The sequence below is a fragment of the Pinus tabuliformis genome, chromosome 7, assembly GCF_031772625.1.
Source record: "Pinus tabuliformis cultivar Carrire ecotype Pingquan chromosome 7, CPIR1, whole genome shotgun sequence".
NCBI classification, from domain to species: domain Eukaryota; kingdom Viridiplantae; phylum Streptophyta; class Pinopsida; order Pinales; family Pinaceae; genus Pinus; species Pinus tabuliformis.
The window spans coordinates 1644604637-1644619823 of record NC_142293.1 but is presented as its reverse complement, the minus strand read 5'-3'; the positions used below and the strand labels follow the sequence as shown (position 1 = coordinate 1644619823).

At 39.1% G+C, this 15187-nt stretch overlaps 2 pseudogenes; both read right to left on the bottom strand.

The window, feature by feature from the left end:
• Window positions 1-13525: 13525 nt before the first annotated feature.
• On the bottom strand, window positions 13526-13921 carry LOC149254689 (sister chromatid cohesion protein PDS5 homolog C pseudogene; annotated as a pseudogene).
• LOC149254688 (pectinesterase 31 pseudogene) lies at window positions 13921-14607 on the bottom strand (annotated as a pseudogene).
• Window positions 14608-15187: the final 580 nt, after the last annotated feature.

Below are 15187 nucleotides of genomic sequence, written 5' to 3'. Positions count from 1 at the left end.
GCAATGTTCGGAGAAAGGACTAGCAACAGCACAGATGTAGAGGGAGTTGCAGTGCTAGGAGGAAGGACTAGTAGCAACACAGATGCAGAGGGAGCTGTCGTACAGATGCAACAGTGGCAGTGACAGAACCATGGGTAGCAGTACAGGAGGCAGCAATGCAGTGGATGTTGGGTAAGAAGGCATAACATCAACATAGGTATCGATGTTGGATGATCAGAGTAATACTCGGTGAGGGGTATTGTTAGAGCACAATCCTCGCTAAGAGGGAGCATTGATTTGGGGTAGCATCGAATGTGCTCTAGCCACGAAATTTGGTGAAGAGGTTGGGGCACATGAAATCTCCAACACCCAGAAAGGGTTTGGGCAGTTTCTAAATAGACCAGGAGATGTTAAAATAATTAATATTTTTAATGGAGTCCCTAAGTCTAAATTAGGGAAAATAAAATATTAATGTGTATTAATATAAATCTGTGTTAAAGTGGTCCAAAAGACATGGATCAAGCCAGATCTAATCTTATCCATTGATTAGGGACTTAATCTCGATCATTGAGATGTTAAAATGAGAAGTATAAGAGGAGGCTTGAGGGTCACTTGGAGAGCACACCAGATGATCAGTCATTCTATTCTCTAGAGCGAGGTTTGCTAAGAGAGATAAAATCAGTGATCGGGAGAGCAACTGAGGGGTATTCAATACAAAGAAGTAGAGAAGGCAGAGATTGTGTCGAGAGAGCAGCGTAACAGCCAAGGAGGGTGACGCAAAGCCAAGAAGGGCTCACGCAGGGCCACGCAGATGCAACCAAGTGCTGCACAGAGCACTAGAGGGGCCAGCGCAGCTGACACAGAGGCTCCCAGAGCTGACGTAGGGCCTCCTTGGGCTGAACCTAGCCTAGAAAGGCTAACGTAGGGCCAGCATGGGACAGAGAGGGGCTAACACAGTCTAGGTTGGGTAGACGCTGGGATTGCAGGAGAAGTTTTGTGTTGAGGAGCTGCCAGAAGGGTTTTCCGGGGTTCAGTAAGGAGATTTCTCTAGAACTATGAGGTATAGCTGCTAAGGAAATTCTCTGTTTGGTAGGACAGTTTCGGCACCCAAATTGTACTATGATATTGCTTAATAAGAAAACCCTCAGATAGCTGCACCGGTTTTCCTGCATTGGGTTTTTTCGGGGACATTGGTCCAAAAATAATGGTGTCATGTGGTGTGTTTGTTCTTGTTTCTTTTAGTTGTTGATCTGTAATATGTTGAGCATGCACTGGTGTTTATTTTCAGTATTTACTTTGTAAATAACTTGTTAAAGAAAAATAACAAGTAGGTAGGAATAAATCAGAAAAAGTGCATGAAGGGTTTATCAACTAAGTAAATTTAGAAACTTCAATAACTGCATGTACAATTTATGGTCTAGTACAGACCATTGCATGCATCAGACTATGGACTACACTTGCATATGGAACACGGGACATGTCCTCTTCCTCTTCTTGTGTCTTGGGACATTGTTCAGCAGATAACTTTACACCTACTCGATTACGAACCTTCACCCATTTAATATCCTACATACTAAACCTTTGCAGTATTATCTCGACATACTTCCTCTGGTTTAACCAGAGCTTCCTCTTTTCCCGATCCTGTATAATTTCCCTGCCAAAAATATAGTTTGCAACACCAATATCGTTCATGTCGAATTTGGAGAACAATTGGGTCTTCAAATCCTGGATAATTTCTTTGTCATTTCCAACTAGAAACATATCATCGACGTACAAGACCAGATAAATAACACGATCACCAATTAAATTAAAATACACACAATGATTTTCTTTGCTTCTAGTGAAGCCAAGTCCTCGTATAAATGTATCAAATTTCTGATACCACATCCTTGGTGATTGTTTTAACCCATACAAAGACTTTTTTAACTTGCATACCAAGTCTTTCTTACCCTTCACCGCAAAGCCTTCAGGTTGCTTCATGTAGATCTCTTCTTCCAGATCCTCGTGAAGAAATGTTGTCTTCACATCCATCTATTCTACCTCAAAATCAAAAGCAACAAGAACAAATAAAAGTAATTTAGCAGAAGCTATCTTGGCAACAGGAGAAAAAATATCACCAAAATCAATCCCTGGCACATGGGAATAACATTTTTCTATCAACCGAGCTTTGTATTTCTCCACCTTTCCTTCTACATTCATCTTCTTCTTAAACACCCATTTGCTGCCAATGGGTTTCCTTCCATTTGACAACTCCACCAGATCCCAAGCCTCATTTTTGTGCAAAGATGTCATTTCATCAACCATGGCCTCATTCCAGAGTTTTCCATCCTCTGAATTTACTGCTTCCCTCACAGTTCTGGGATCATCATCAGTAATAGATAAAGCAAAATTTGAACAAAAAGAAGATGGACTATACCTTTCTGGCTGCCTTCTTTCTCAAACTGATCTTCTCACAACTGGAGTTTTTGGCTCTTCATCTTCTGATTCCTCTTTTGCTGTAGAGTTTGATTCTTCCTCCTTTATCTCAAACTCTATCTTCTCGGGTTCCTTTGGTAGGACTTTATGTTTAATAACATCTTCAACCTCTCTAAACACCACATCTCGGTTGTACACAACCTTCCTTGTTTTTGGGTTCCAAAGCTTATAACCTTTTAAACCATCCTTATACCCAATAAAGATGCACATTTTAGATTTACTATCCAACTTTGTTCTTTTCTCCTTTGGAACATGTACATATGTATCACATCCAAATACCCTCAGATGTGAAAGAGAAGGTTTCTTACTAGTCCATACCTCTTGTGGAGTCTTATCCTCCAATGTTGATGAAGGTGATCTGTTGACCAGGTAACATGTAGCCTCCACTGCCTCTGCCCAGAATTCCTGTCCTAACCTGACACCACTAAGAATGCTTCTTTCCTTTTCCATCAACGTTATGTTCATTCTTTATGCAACTCCATTTTGTTGAGGTGTGTATGGAGTAGTCTTCTACCGTGCTATACCACACTTCTTACAAAACTCTTCAAATTCCTTCTTGCAAAACTCTCCACCGTTATCTGTCCTCAACACCTTTATCTTCTTCTTTGTCTGGTTTTCCACTAGAGCCTTAAATTTTGTAGACCTGTCAAAGACTTTGGATTTCTTCCTAAGGAAATATATCCATGTATTCCTTGAGAAGTCATCTATAAATGATACATAGTACATAGACTTACCCAGTGATGGAATTGACACAAGTCCAAACACATCATTATGAACAAGCCTTAATATTCGTTTCGCCCTCTTAGCACCAGAGGGGAAACTCACCTGATTCTTCTTCCCATATACACAATTTTCACAGAAACCAAAATCCAAAGAGAAATTAGACATATCTTCTACCATACCATTACTATGAAGTATTCGAAGGCCCTTCTCTCCAATATGTCCAAGCATTTGATGCCATAGCATGGTCTTTTCTCCAGAGACCACTAAATTTTCTACTCCACTTTCAGGAACCATAGAACTGTTGCACCCATCAATAACAGTGCTACCTTGAAGCTTGTACATAGTTCTAATCTAAACTCCCTGTATCAATACCAGTTCTCTCTAAACCATCTTGCATGTATCTTTCTTGAACACTGTTTTTACACCTGCATCATCCAACTTGCTTACGAAAATTAGATTTCTGGCCAATGCAGGAATATGCAGAACACCCAGAAGTGTTCTAATCCTTCCACCTTGCAACTTCAACTTGAATTTTCCACGACCAACGATTTTAGCCTTCCTGACATCCCCTAAGAAGACATAACCACCATCATATTTCTCATACTAGCAGAACCACTCTCTATGGGGAGTGAAGTGAAAGCATGCACTTGAGTCAATCAACAATGCCTCATGATCTACATGTGTACTTGAAGAAGAAGCCAAGTACACATCCCCGCCTTCATCTGAGGTGGTTTTTACCTCTGGAGAAGGAACATCATCAGATCCCTTTCCTTTCTCATGAGCTGTATATTTACAGTTCCTTTTGAAGTGCTCTTCCTTTCCTCATTTCTAGCCACCTTTACAAGTTTTCCTGGAGATTTAGATCTCCCTCTAGATTTAGATCTCCCACTCAAGGAATTATTTTTGTTTCTGTTCTGGGACCTTCCTCGTACAGACAAGGCATCACCATTCTGGCCCTCCATATTTTTCCATATCATCTCCTTTGACAACAAGGATGAGACTATTTCATCAAACTGCAAGATAATTGCATTGCTACCTATTGCAACAACCAGACTACCCCATGAATCTAGTAGAGAACACAAAAAAATGATGCACTTATCTTCATATGAAATTTTAATATCAACAGATAATAACTGGATTACCACAGTCTTAAAGGTGTTCAGATGCTCTGACACTGTGTTATATACCTAGGGGGGATAACATGGGGTACAAAGGGAGGTATCCAAGGGAATAATGTAATAATGGGATGGGCCCATTACATTATTACTAACTACTTGTGGTCCCTTACATGATATGGGTTAACCACCTGTTGAGGGCCCCGAAATCGGGTCAACAACAAGGGGGATACCCACCCGGTCCGGAACTTGGTTGGCGGCTCCTTGCCCGTTTGGTGTAGCGGGTCCGACTGGGGATAATGGGACCAGCTTCCCAATCCAAAGGATGTGTGTGTGTGTGTAGATTTTGATGATGCTAATTTAGAGGTAATTCTAAGCTAATTTGATTCTAAACTCTAAACTGACTCTATGTTATTGTAATCTAACAAAAAAAAAAGCACATCTAATCTATACTAACCCGGGGTAGAATTCTTTCATTATGCGATCTAAAAAGATTTCATACAATAACTGGTAATAAAGATCATTCAGCTATCATAAGAATATAAATCAATTAAGATAAACCATTCTGCATAAGAAGTTAGGCAAAACAGTTGTGAACAACATATCGCATAACAGTTTATTCATATGTCAAGCACAAATAAATGACTCCACCGTACAAAAGTGCCAAATGGTAACCCACACATTCATACATTAACATATAAACAACTCAGCTGTATATCACTCTAAGAATATAAGCAGAAATTAATCAAGAGATAAAAGTACCATTTATGACTGATTTCACTCACAAACTTCAAGCAATAACGATTTATCTCTACTTACTTCTAACATCTACTAAGAGTACAGAAGTGCAACATCAGTAGCAGACGTTAAAATGCAAACATAAATAAATCTCGATCCACCCATTCATCAAAAACCCCCTCCGAGGGTGCAAAAGTGCATGTTCTGAGGACAAGTTTTTTGACAAATTTCCGGACCCTTCTCCAAATGCCATGAGAAGGGTTAAATACTACTAACTAACTAATCTTAATTACACAAATTTAGGAAACGGCTTCAAATGACCGCCCTTTTACTAAAACAAATTTATTTCTAAAAATTGAATCTAATTTCTAACCGTTTCTGTATCTGCTCCTTAGTGCTGTAAGCAATGCAAGGTTCGCCTGGAAAGAGTCGGCTGGTTGTCTTTTTCTTTTGCTCGAGCGATAAAAGTAGAAATAACAAAAGTTGGCACCTCTTTCTGACAAACTAGAAGATATTTTTGAAAATCTTCCTCTGGCTGGGTGTATACTTAGTATAACCCAGATTTCTTTCAAACTAATTGTGTTGTTGCTATTTCGGTTTCCGGCCGTACGAATGACTCAATGAGTTAGGGATTTCGTTGCCTGAACAATCCTCCGTATTAAAAATTACTTCCGTTCTTTGTTCCAGGCTTTTCTGGAGCGTCCTCCCTCTTTAGCGTTTTTCTTTTTGCTTTACCCAGTTTGAGCTCCAGGATCTTTTGCAAACATGCTGCTTTTGTGCGCCTTTGACTCTGAGTCTTGGATAGTCTATTTTCATCAGTGTCTGTTGAGTGATACTCTGGAATCCGCGGCTCTGCTGCATACGGAATCCATTTGCGAAGGCATCTCCTCTCTGTTCTTCAAGTATTGGCGCTTTCCCCTTTTCCTTAGATGTTTCCTGCATATAGATTTATATTAGTTGCTGCCTTGCAGTTTACGCAAAGGAAAAGAGAAATGACGAAAAGATTGACATGAAAGCTTTAAGTTCTAATGAATGCATAATCATGACACTCATAATGACTTGACTCTTCGAAAAACACAACGCGATCATCCTTGGATACTCAGGCGTGCAATCATTAATTTCCCTTAAGGTGCGCGCTTAATTTTGGGTTTACAGATCATGCCGAAGAAACTTTGCGATGAGTGGTTTCTACGATTCGCATCGCAACAATTAATAGTCTCATTCATCGCAGATCGCAAATCACAAGATCACATTTTGTAAGATCGCAGATTGCAGATCGCATTTTTCATTTGATCACTGTGCGCTGCTTATGCGACGTTGCGATATGTGACGTCGCATATCGGCCATCGGCGATTCCTTATGCTTTCTATTTAAGAGCACTTCCAACATGTGCGATGCGATGAATGTCGCATCGCTTCTTTGCAGCTTATTTATGTGCATAGGAAAATGCTTCACTCTCTCTTTGCGATGCGATATAGCTTTTAGGGAGTTAAATACAAAAATTTTGATAAAAAATATATTTGGGATTTTTTGTTAAGGGTCCCCCTTTGCTTGATGTTATTGCTAATACCAAACAAAGAGGGGGGTTGTTGGTGACCACAACAATGGCAATTCACTGTGAAGAACCAGTTATCTCTGCTTTTTTATTGACATTTCCACTTCCGAAACAGAAAAATTTTTCATATGTCTAAATTTTGTTATGGACAGATAGAGTAGATTACCCCTTATCCTGTCAATGATACTTTGTCTCAACCTTTCTTTTATTCCAATTGTCTGCTTCCTTAGGCTTAGTTCTTGCATTCATACCAGACATTACTCGGTCCTTTTTAAAGATAAAATAAAGTCTTCTCTGCGTACTGGCTTTAAAATATGCTCATTTGTCGTAGGTAGAGCCTCTGCTGCCCGCAAGCGTCCATAGCCTCGACAGGGTTACCATGTTATCTAGCAATGATCATTTTTCCTGCTTGAGGTTATTTACAACATTTCAGAGAAAAATCCCTTTTGACACTTTTTCCTTTTTTATTCTCTAAAGAACAATGTCTTGGTTTGGTGGCCAAATTATGACACAATCATTCACTTGATTTACACTTTTGCTGAACAAGCTGGCTCGTGATGAGACCCCTTGTCTTTTGATTGCAACAATCTTTGAGTCGTTGCCCTGTTTTGATAGACAGTATTGGCAAAGTCAGCAAGTTATAATATCTATGATCATGATAAGCCGGCTCGTGATGAGACCTCTTATTCTTTGAGATATAGTGTTTTCTCGGATTGTTTCTCTGAATGTTGCGGTTTCCTTTAGCAGGGTGGAAGTCATTGTTTTTCCTTAAGAAAGCTCTGGACGACAATAATAGAGTTTGAAAACAACAACTTTACAGAGAATATTTATTTTATTATTGATGATACCTTTCATTGTGCTGATATAAAACAATTTTTTACCAAAGGTTGTTTTCATCAAAGTTTTTTGAGAGGTTGAAACTAATATCAAATCCAGGTTAAAGTTAACTCTATTTGTCAATAATAAAAGTCAGATTTTTCGAAAAGTTTTGCTATTTGTACAAGTGAAATCAAAATCTGATAGAGAGTTGGTGTGCTCTTTCATGAATCCTTTTCAATGATCATTTACAACCGGTTTTATTTATAAGAAAGAGAAAAACAAAATAAAAGAAACTAAAACTATCCTACAAAAATAGAAGAATGATCTTCTATGGAAAATACATTTTAAGAATCTGTCCATTCACAGGCAAAGAATCTCTTCTACCTGCCAAGTCCTGCAACACAAACGTCGATGGGCCTATGACTTCTACAATCTGAAAAGGACCAAGCCACAGCTTCTGAAATTTCGTATGTTTGCCCTTTTCTTCATGAGCCTTATCCCATTTCAAAACTAAATCTCCCATCTGAAAGGTTTTTTTGGTCATTATGCTTGAGTCAAAAGAGGATTTTATTAGCGCTTGGTGGTGAGCATGGGTTTTCTTAGCTTGTTCTCGTCGTTCTTCTAGTTTGATTATCTCCATTTGTCTCAATTGTAAAGAGGAAGTAGATACTTCATCGATGTCTTGTACTAAAGACAAAGAGGGAATGACTAAGTGAGTTGGAAGAACCACTTCTTTCCCATAAACTAAATTAAAGGGAGAAGTGCCGATTGAAGTTTTCTTCGTGATTCTATCTGCCCATAAAGCATTTACCAGCGCTTTGTGCCAATTCTTTTGGTTTTGGTCGACTGTTCTTTTGATAATCCTGATTAGGTTTTTGTTTGTTGATTCAGCCAACCCATTACCTTGCGGATAGTAGTTGGCTGAATACTTCAGTTTGAACCCTCTTTTAAGTGCAAACTCAGTCATTGTATTTCCAGAAAAGTATGATGCATTATCAAACATTAAGGCCGTTGGCAATCCAAACCTAGTGATGATAAATTGATCTATGAATTCAATAATGTTTTCAGAATTAACTGTCTTGAGAGGAACTGCTTCTACCCATTTAGTAAAATAATCTGTCGCCGTGAGGATATACCTATGCTGCTTAGAAGAGTGAGGAACGATCTCACCTATTATGTCCAAGCCCCATTGGCTGAATGGTTGCTCGATGTTAATCGGCTGTAGTGGCATGGACGATTTCTTTTGTTTCCCTGCAGCAGTTTGGCAGATTTGGCATTTCCTTACGTAATTGTATGAGTCTTTGAACAGCGTGGGCCAATAATATCCTGCACGTAAGATCTTATGCGCAGTAGCTTCTCCAGCATAGTGTCCACCTGCTGGTCCATCGTTGAGTTCCTGCAAAACCTTTTCGGCTTCAGTTTTCTCAAGACACCTAAGAAGTACAGAATCATAATTCCTTTTAAAAAGAACATCATTTATGAGCTGGTATTGTTTAGCTTTCAATCTCAGAGCTCTTTTCTTGGTGTGATCCAGATGTGATGGAGCATACCCATTCTTAAGATAATAAATGGTGTCCGCATATAATGATTCTGCGTCATTTAGGCTTACCTCATACGTGTGTACCTCTTCAGATGAGTTCTCAGGAATTTGCGATGCTCCAGCTAACATCTTGCAGAAGCCTTGACCTCTTACGATGTTTGCTGGCTTGATCTCAAGATCGTATTCTTGTAAAGCGGTAATCCAATTTGCTCTCTTTTCGCCCACATCCTTCTGTACCAACAGGTTTCTTACCGCTGGAAACGGTACTACGACTTTGGTATGGGCCTTAAGTAAGAAAGGTCTGAAATATTTGATCGCTTTGAAAACAACATGTGCCTGTTTCTCCACGTCTGAATAATTGAGCTCAGCACCTTGTAAGTTAGAGCTAAAGAATGCGATTGGAGCTTCCGCCTTCTCTTGATTTGTTTGAGTTAAAATCGCAGCATAAGATTTCTCTGAGGCAAAAGTGTATAAGATAAAAGATTCTGAAAAATTTGGGGTAGCTAAAGATGGAGCGTTGATGATAGCTTGTTTGATCAAGTTGAATGCTTCGTGCTCATCTTGAACCCATTTAAAATTTGAATTCTTTTTTATCATATTTTGTAAAGGAGAGATAATACGTGAAAAATCCAGGACAAACCTTTTTACAAAATTGATTTGTCCAAGGAAGGATTGCATGGCCTTTTTGTTATGGGGCATGGATATTTCGGAAAATTCTTTGATTCTGTCAGGTTCAATGTGAATACTAGATTTCGACACTATGAATCCAAGCAATTTCCCTTCACTTAATGCGAAAAAAGATTTCTTTGGGTTAAGTGAAATCCCATACCTTAAGCATCTTTGAAAGATTTGTTTCAAATCTTTGAGATGGTCGCTTCGCTTCTTGGAGTACACTATTATATCATCCAGGTAAATCACTACCGATTTATTGACTAAACCTTTAAACGCGATGTCCATGGCTCTCTGAAAGGTAGCGTCGGCATTGATCAGACCGAATGGCATCTTCCGATATGCGTATGTGCCCCATTTGGTTCGGAATGTGGTTTTCAACTGATCATCGGGATGTACCAGCACTTGATTGTATCCTGAAAATCCATCCAGGAAAGACATTAATTCTAAGCCCGCTACTGCCTGTAGTATTTGCTCCATAGGTGGGAGGGGAAAATTATCTTTCTGACAGGCTTTGTTGAGATTCCGGAAATCAATACAGATTCTAATATCTCCGTTTTTCTTTCTAACGGGCACCATATTGGATACCCATTTGGAGTGTCTGGCGGGGAAAATTATTCTGGCTCTCAACAATTTATTTAGCTCAGTCTTTATCTGATTTTCTAAGTTGGGGTGGATTTTTCTGAGCTTCTGCTGGACAGGTTTTTCATTGTCAATCATAGGGATAGTGTGTTGAATGATAGAAGTGTTGTATGTCTTCAGCTCATCGTAATTCCATGCAAAAACGTTTTTGTATTGTCTCAGAAGACGGATATATGCTGATTTTTCTTCAGGGGCTAGGCCGTGGCCCAGATTAATGTTTTGCGGCTTCTGATTGTTTCCTAGGTTCATTAATTCATAATTCAGAGTTGAACTGTAGAGTTTAGAATTGGCAGACCTTTTAAAACGACTTTTCAAATCATATAAATCTTCTAACTTAACCACCGATTTAGGTATAGCATTATCAGTGCTATTTTGCTGAATTTGGTGATCATGATGGTCTTCGTCGATTATTTGATTTGAGTAGGATCCTTCAGAAGTGAGGAAATTTACAATGTCAGGATCATCGTTGAATACTCTCCAGTTGGTGATGTTGTCAGGGATGGATGGTCTAAAGATTAATTCTATTGAGAACCTATCGGGACTAAAATCTTCGGAGGGAATAAGTCTAGAGGCTACGTTAGCTAACAGGTCTGCGCTCGCATTTTGGAGTCTTGGGATTGACGAAATATTGAATGCTATGAAATGTGAAGTCAGATCTTGTACTAAAAATTGATAGTGCTTTAAATGACTTGACAAGCAGTGTATGGTGTTACGTACCTGTTTGACGACAATTTCAGAATCTCCAAAGACTTGAAGATACTTAACATTCAACCCGATTGCTTTGTATAGGCCTTGCACCAAGGCTTCGTACTCCGCTGTATTGTTTGTGCAATCGAACTCAAGTCTGCATGTAAGCATGATCTTGTTTCCGTCTGGGCTAATCAGAACGCATCCTGCTCCTGCTCCCTCGTTAGATTTAGAGCCATCAAAATATAATTTCCGAAATAAAGATGTATTTACAGAGTTATCTAAAAAATTAAAACATTTTGAATCATCAGTTTGGGAAAAAATTTCAACTTGGGACAAAACTGAATTTTCTAAGTAAGGTGAGGTGTGAGCATTGAAATTGCCGAGGAAAGAATGTACCGAGTAATTGCCTATGATACCGCTGTTGTATGCTATTGCTTCATTATCTCCTTCGAATTCAGTCACTATGTACTTTTGGTGCAACTCTCGTTCAACCTTTATTTGATTGGGTTTACCGTTGTAGGGTAACCACATGTGCGACCAGTCGGTTGAGAAATATCCGTGGAGTTTTTCAGACCAATCCCTGCTAAGAATTAAACCATAGAATTCAGGGATATCAGCTACTAGAATGTCGATAACCTGACATACTTTCGGGTTAGACGACAATCTTATGGTCACCTGGTTAAGTTCACCAATCACTTCGACTTGAGATCGATCAAGTTGAACTATGCGCACTGCGGATTTCTGTGGCTGAACATTCAATTTGGCACATATTGATCTGGGTAAAATATTCGTTGAAGCACCAGAATCGACCAAGCAATCGTGCACGTTTTTATTGAAAATTTCATAAGTGAGAAGAAAAGGAGGAGTATGGGATCTTGACCTTCCTCCAATCAAGGCAATGTCATTCGGATCAATCTTATTGATCATGTTGGTTGGAGTTCTTCCCATGTTGTGGGAAGCTATAGCTGTAGGTAAAGATGTAGTAGGCACGACATGTAATTCTTTCAACATTATTTTCTGTTGATGTTTCAATTTGCTCAATTCGTAAAGAGTGATATTAGCTCTAGTCTTTTTCATGTCATCGATAATGTTATACTCCATTTCATCCGACACTATCAGTGTTCTTGATGGAGGTGCTTGATCTGATTGGACAGGGCTAAATTGGGTCGCTCTAGCAGTTGTTTTCTTTGTTGCGACTGTTATCTCAAAATTAGATCTTGATAGGCTGCTGGTCAGGTTGACTCTAAGTAACTATTTCAGACCTACTTTAGGCTGAGGCTTAGCCTCCTCAACCTGAGAGGGCTCTCTCTTAAAGGATTAATGATTTTGATTAAAGATAAGATGGCTAACTCTTATAGAACAACTGTGAAAAATATGAATGCTGGAAATACATTAAATAACTATCCATTGGGCTTATGGATTCAACAACACCTCAATATAACAGTGAACTCAACCTTACATAGAAGTCAGGGCACTCAGCATTTAGACATTCAGAACATAACTCATATGGGACCACAGTTTATAAATGCATACAGGAAATCAGAGCACATTCAGTGAATTCTGAGTGATTATACATCTATACCACTGTAAAAATTATGGAAAGGACAAGATCACATATTCCGAACATAAGAAATCCTTCATGAATCCTGAGAAGTAAAGTCAAAATTATATTACTGAAAATGAGTCTTTACATAAGCCAAATACAAGCTGTATCATAAAATTTTCCAACCCTAATTACATTGCTGTTACAGCTATATATAGAGCTCTTATTCTAACTGATCGATATTCCTCCTCAAGCATGAGGGGAATTCGAAAACTACTTCTAATGACACCTATTAACCCTTTTAACTAACTAATAAATACAACTGACTACTAATTGACAGCTCTAGAATCCTAAAACAATTAGGATTCTAATTTGTCATCATGCTGAACATAGCATTTATTACAATCAAGATGGTGCTCCTACGAGAAAAAGGAGAAAACAGGATCATTCTCTGACAATTGGTCTTTTTTAGTTTAGTTGTGATGGATGCTCGAAGCTTCTTACTGGTCCTTAATGTCGTATCCCTTTACTTCTGCTGAGAAACAGGAAACTGTCCCTGTTTTTATGCCTTTGTTTTCCTCAAAGATATTCGGAAGTAATTAGCCATGTTCTTTATCCTTTAATTACCCAAAATGGAGCAGACTGCCACGTCCTTGATGTGCTGTAAGCCTTTCCCATGTACCTGTGTGATGACAAAACCTTTCAAAAAGATTTGCTGCTTTGTCAATCATAATTGATCAACTGAATTGTAACATGCAGCTACAACAGTTTCGTAGCGCGCTAAGAAACTGCTGTGTAATTTCAAAAGCACAGTCTTCTTCCCTGCCTTTAAAAATTCACTTCGCATAGTTGATGCTTTGGACAAGGTTATGGGAACAACCTGTAAATGAGCATGGTTATTAGCCTCAACTTTTCTGCACAGCGTTTAACAACATTTACAGCTAGTGCAAGGGCAGCTGGTGAAGTTTTTTTCTTGTCTCTTCTCAAGCTATTCAGTAAAACAGATAACAGTTGTTGTGATATGTCTTCACTCTCATTCAAACCGAACTCATAATTGTTTGCATTGAAGCAGATACGTTTTCAGTGTGATTTTCACTAGCACTGGCAAGGAAATGTTGAAACATGTCAAGGATGAGATTATCACACTGAAGGTTCAGCATGACAACGCATGACCTGACTTTTGCGATAGTTTCTAAAATTGTTACCCTCCTTCCAAATGTGGGACTATTCATTTGATCTAGTCCCTGAAGGCTTCCAACAATCAACTGAAATATTTCCCTCATTAAATCATCATTATATGGTGCTTCAGGTGCCGTTATTCTAGCGATTTCACTAATGCAAGTAACAACAATGAGCCTGACATCTTTGTCTTGGTGCCTTGGAAGCTCTGGCTTTACCAACGCACTTATGGATGGAATCATTGCATCCTGCATTATAATATATAGCCTGTTGATTCTTGAGCAGACTTTCGACTTTGTGCAGTAATATAACCTTGTGACTTGCAGTGAATGTGGCAATGTTCTAGCAATGCAGTAGCATTCCCAAAAATAAAGTCACAATTGCTTTCAATGTAACAATCTCTTAGGTAGTGCTTCCCATAATGTAGATATGCAGTGTCCTGCCACCCCAAAAATCTGCAACTATAAAAAGCACACCTGTCAGCTGTTACTCGAATAGCTACAGCTTGACCTGAACCCTCTGGAGCAGCATTTTCAAAGGTGATTCCCTCGGCAATAAAATCCTCTCCTTCAACAATAACAGTACCACATCCAAATGTTCCTGTACCTATTACACTGGTTGCCTGATGATGCTCAATGCGAGTGGCTGTGTTATTCCATGTCAAAACTGTGTCCTCTGCACAAAATCTCCGCAATGTGATCATATTCTTTGTCTTGGGCACATAAATTGGCTGCCTGTAAACCCCGGGCAAGACATCGATAGTAATTCTCTCGTTATTGCGGAGAGGAACTGTATCTATGGCGGCCTGCACGTTAGTGAAATGCCCTCTCCCGTCCTGTGCTACTACCAGCACCTTACCACCCGCGATCCGCGCCATGAAAGCCTAAAGCGGTTTATAGTTCGAAGAACTTTTGCCTCAAATTATTGGGAGAATTTTCTGGCGTCTGTTGATCTGGCGAGGATGTGGTCAAGCTTATAGCTGCATAAATATCCTGCAGTATTCAAGATGCCTTTTTGGAACAGAGTTGATTGGGTGTCAAGATTGTTTACAAGGAATAGTTTCAGACTGCTCCAAATTCAAATAATAGAAGCGAAACCCACAAGAACATTTCCCCGATTGCTCTGATACTATTTTGAAAACCCTGATTGAATGACCAAAACCGCTGAGTAAAATACAACTGCAAACATGTGCCAGTACCAAGACACCTAACGACCTAATGATGAGGATAAGCGGTCAGATATGATAGATGAAGTGTATAGGCTGACAACTGTTGATGGATTTTGATGGATATGACAGCTGTGAAAGAATGGCTATGGATTCGAACAAATCCCCAATTTCATAGCGTAGCCAGTGCAAAATATGAATTATGCGCTACGAAATCACTTAAAGCATGTTGCGCTGCGAAATTGCTGAAAAGGATTTATGTGCTGCAAAACCACTTTAAAATGATTACAGGCGCTACGAAATCACCTAGACAATTTCGGCTTTGAAATGAGTTTGGACATATGATATCCATGTG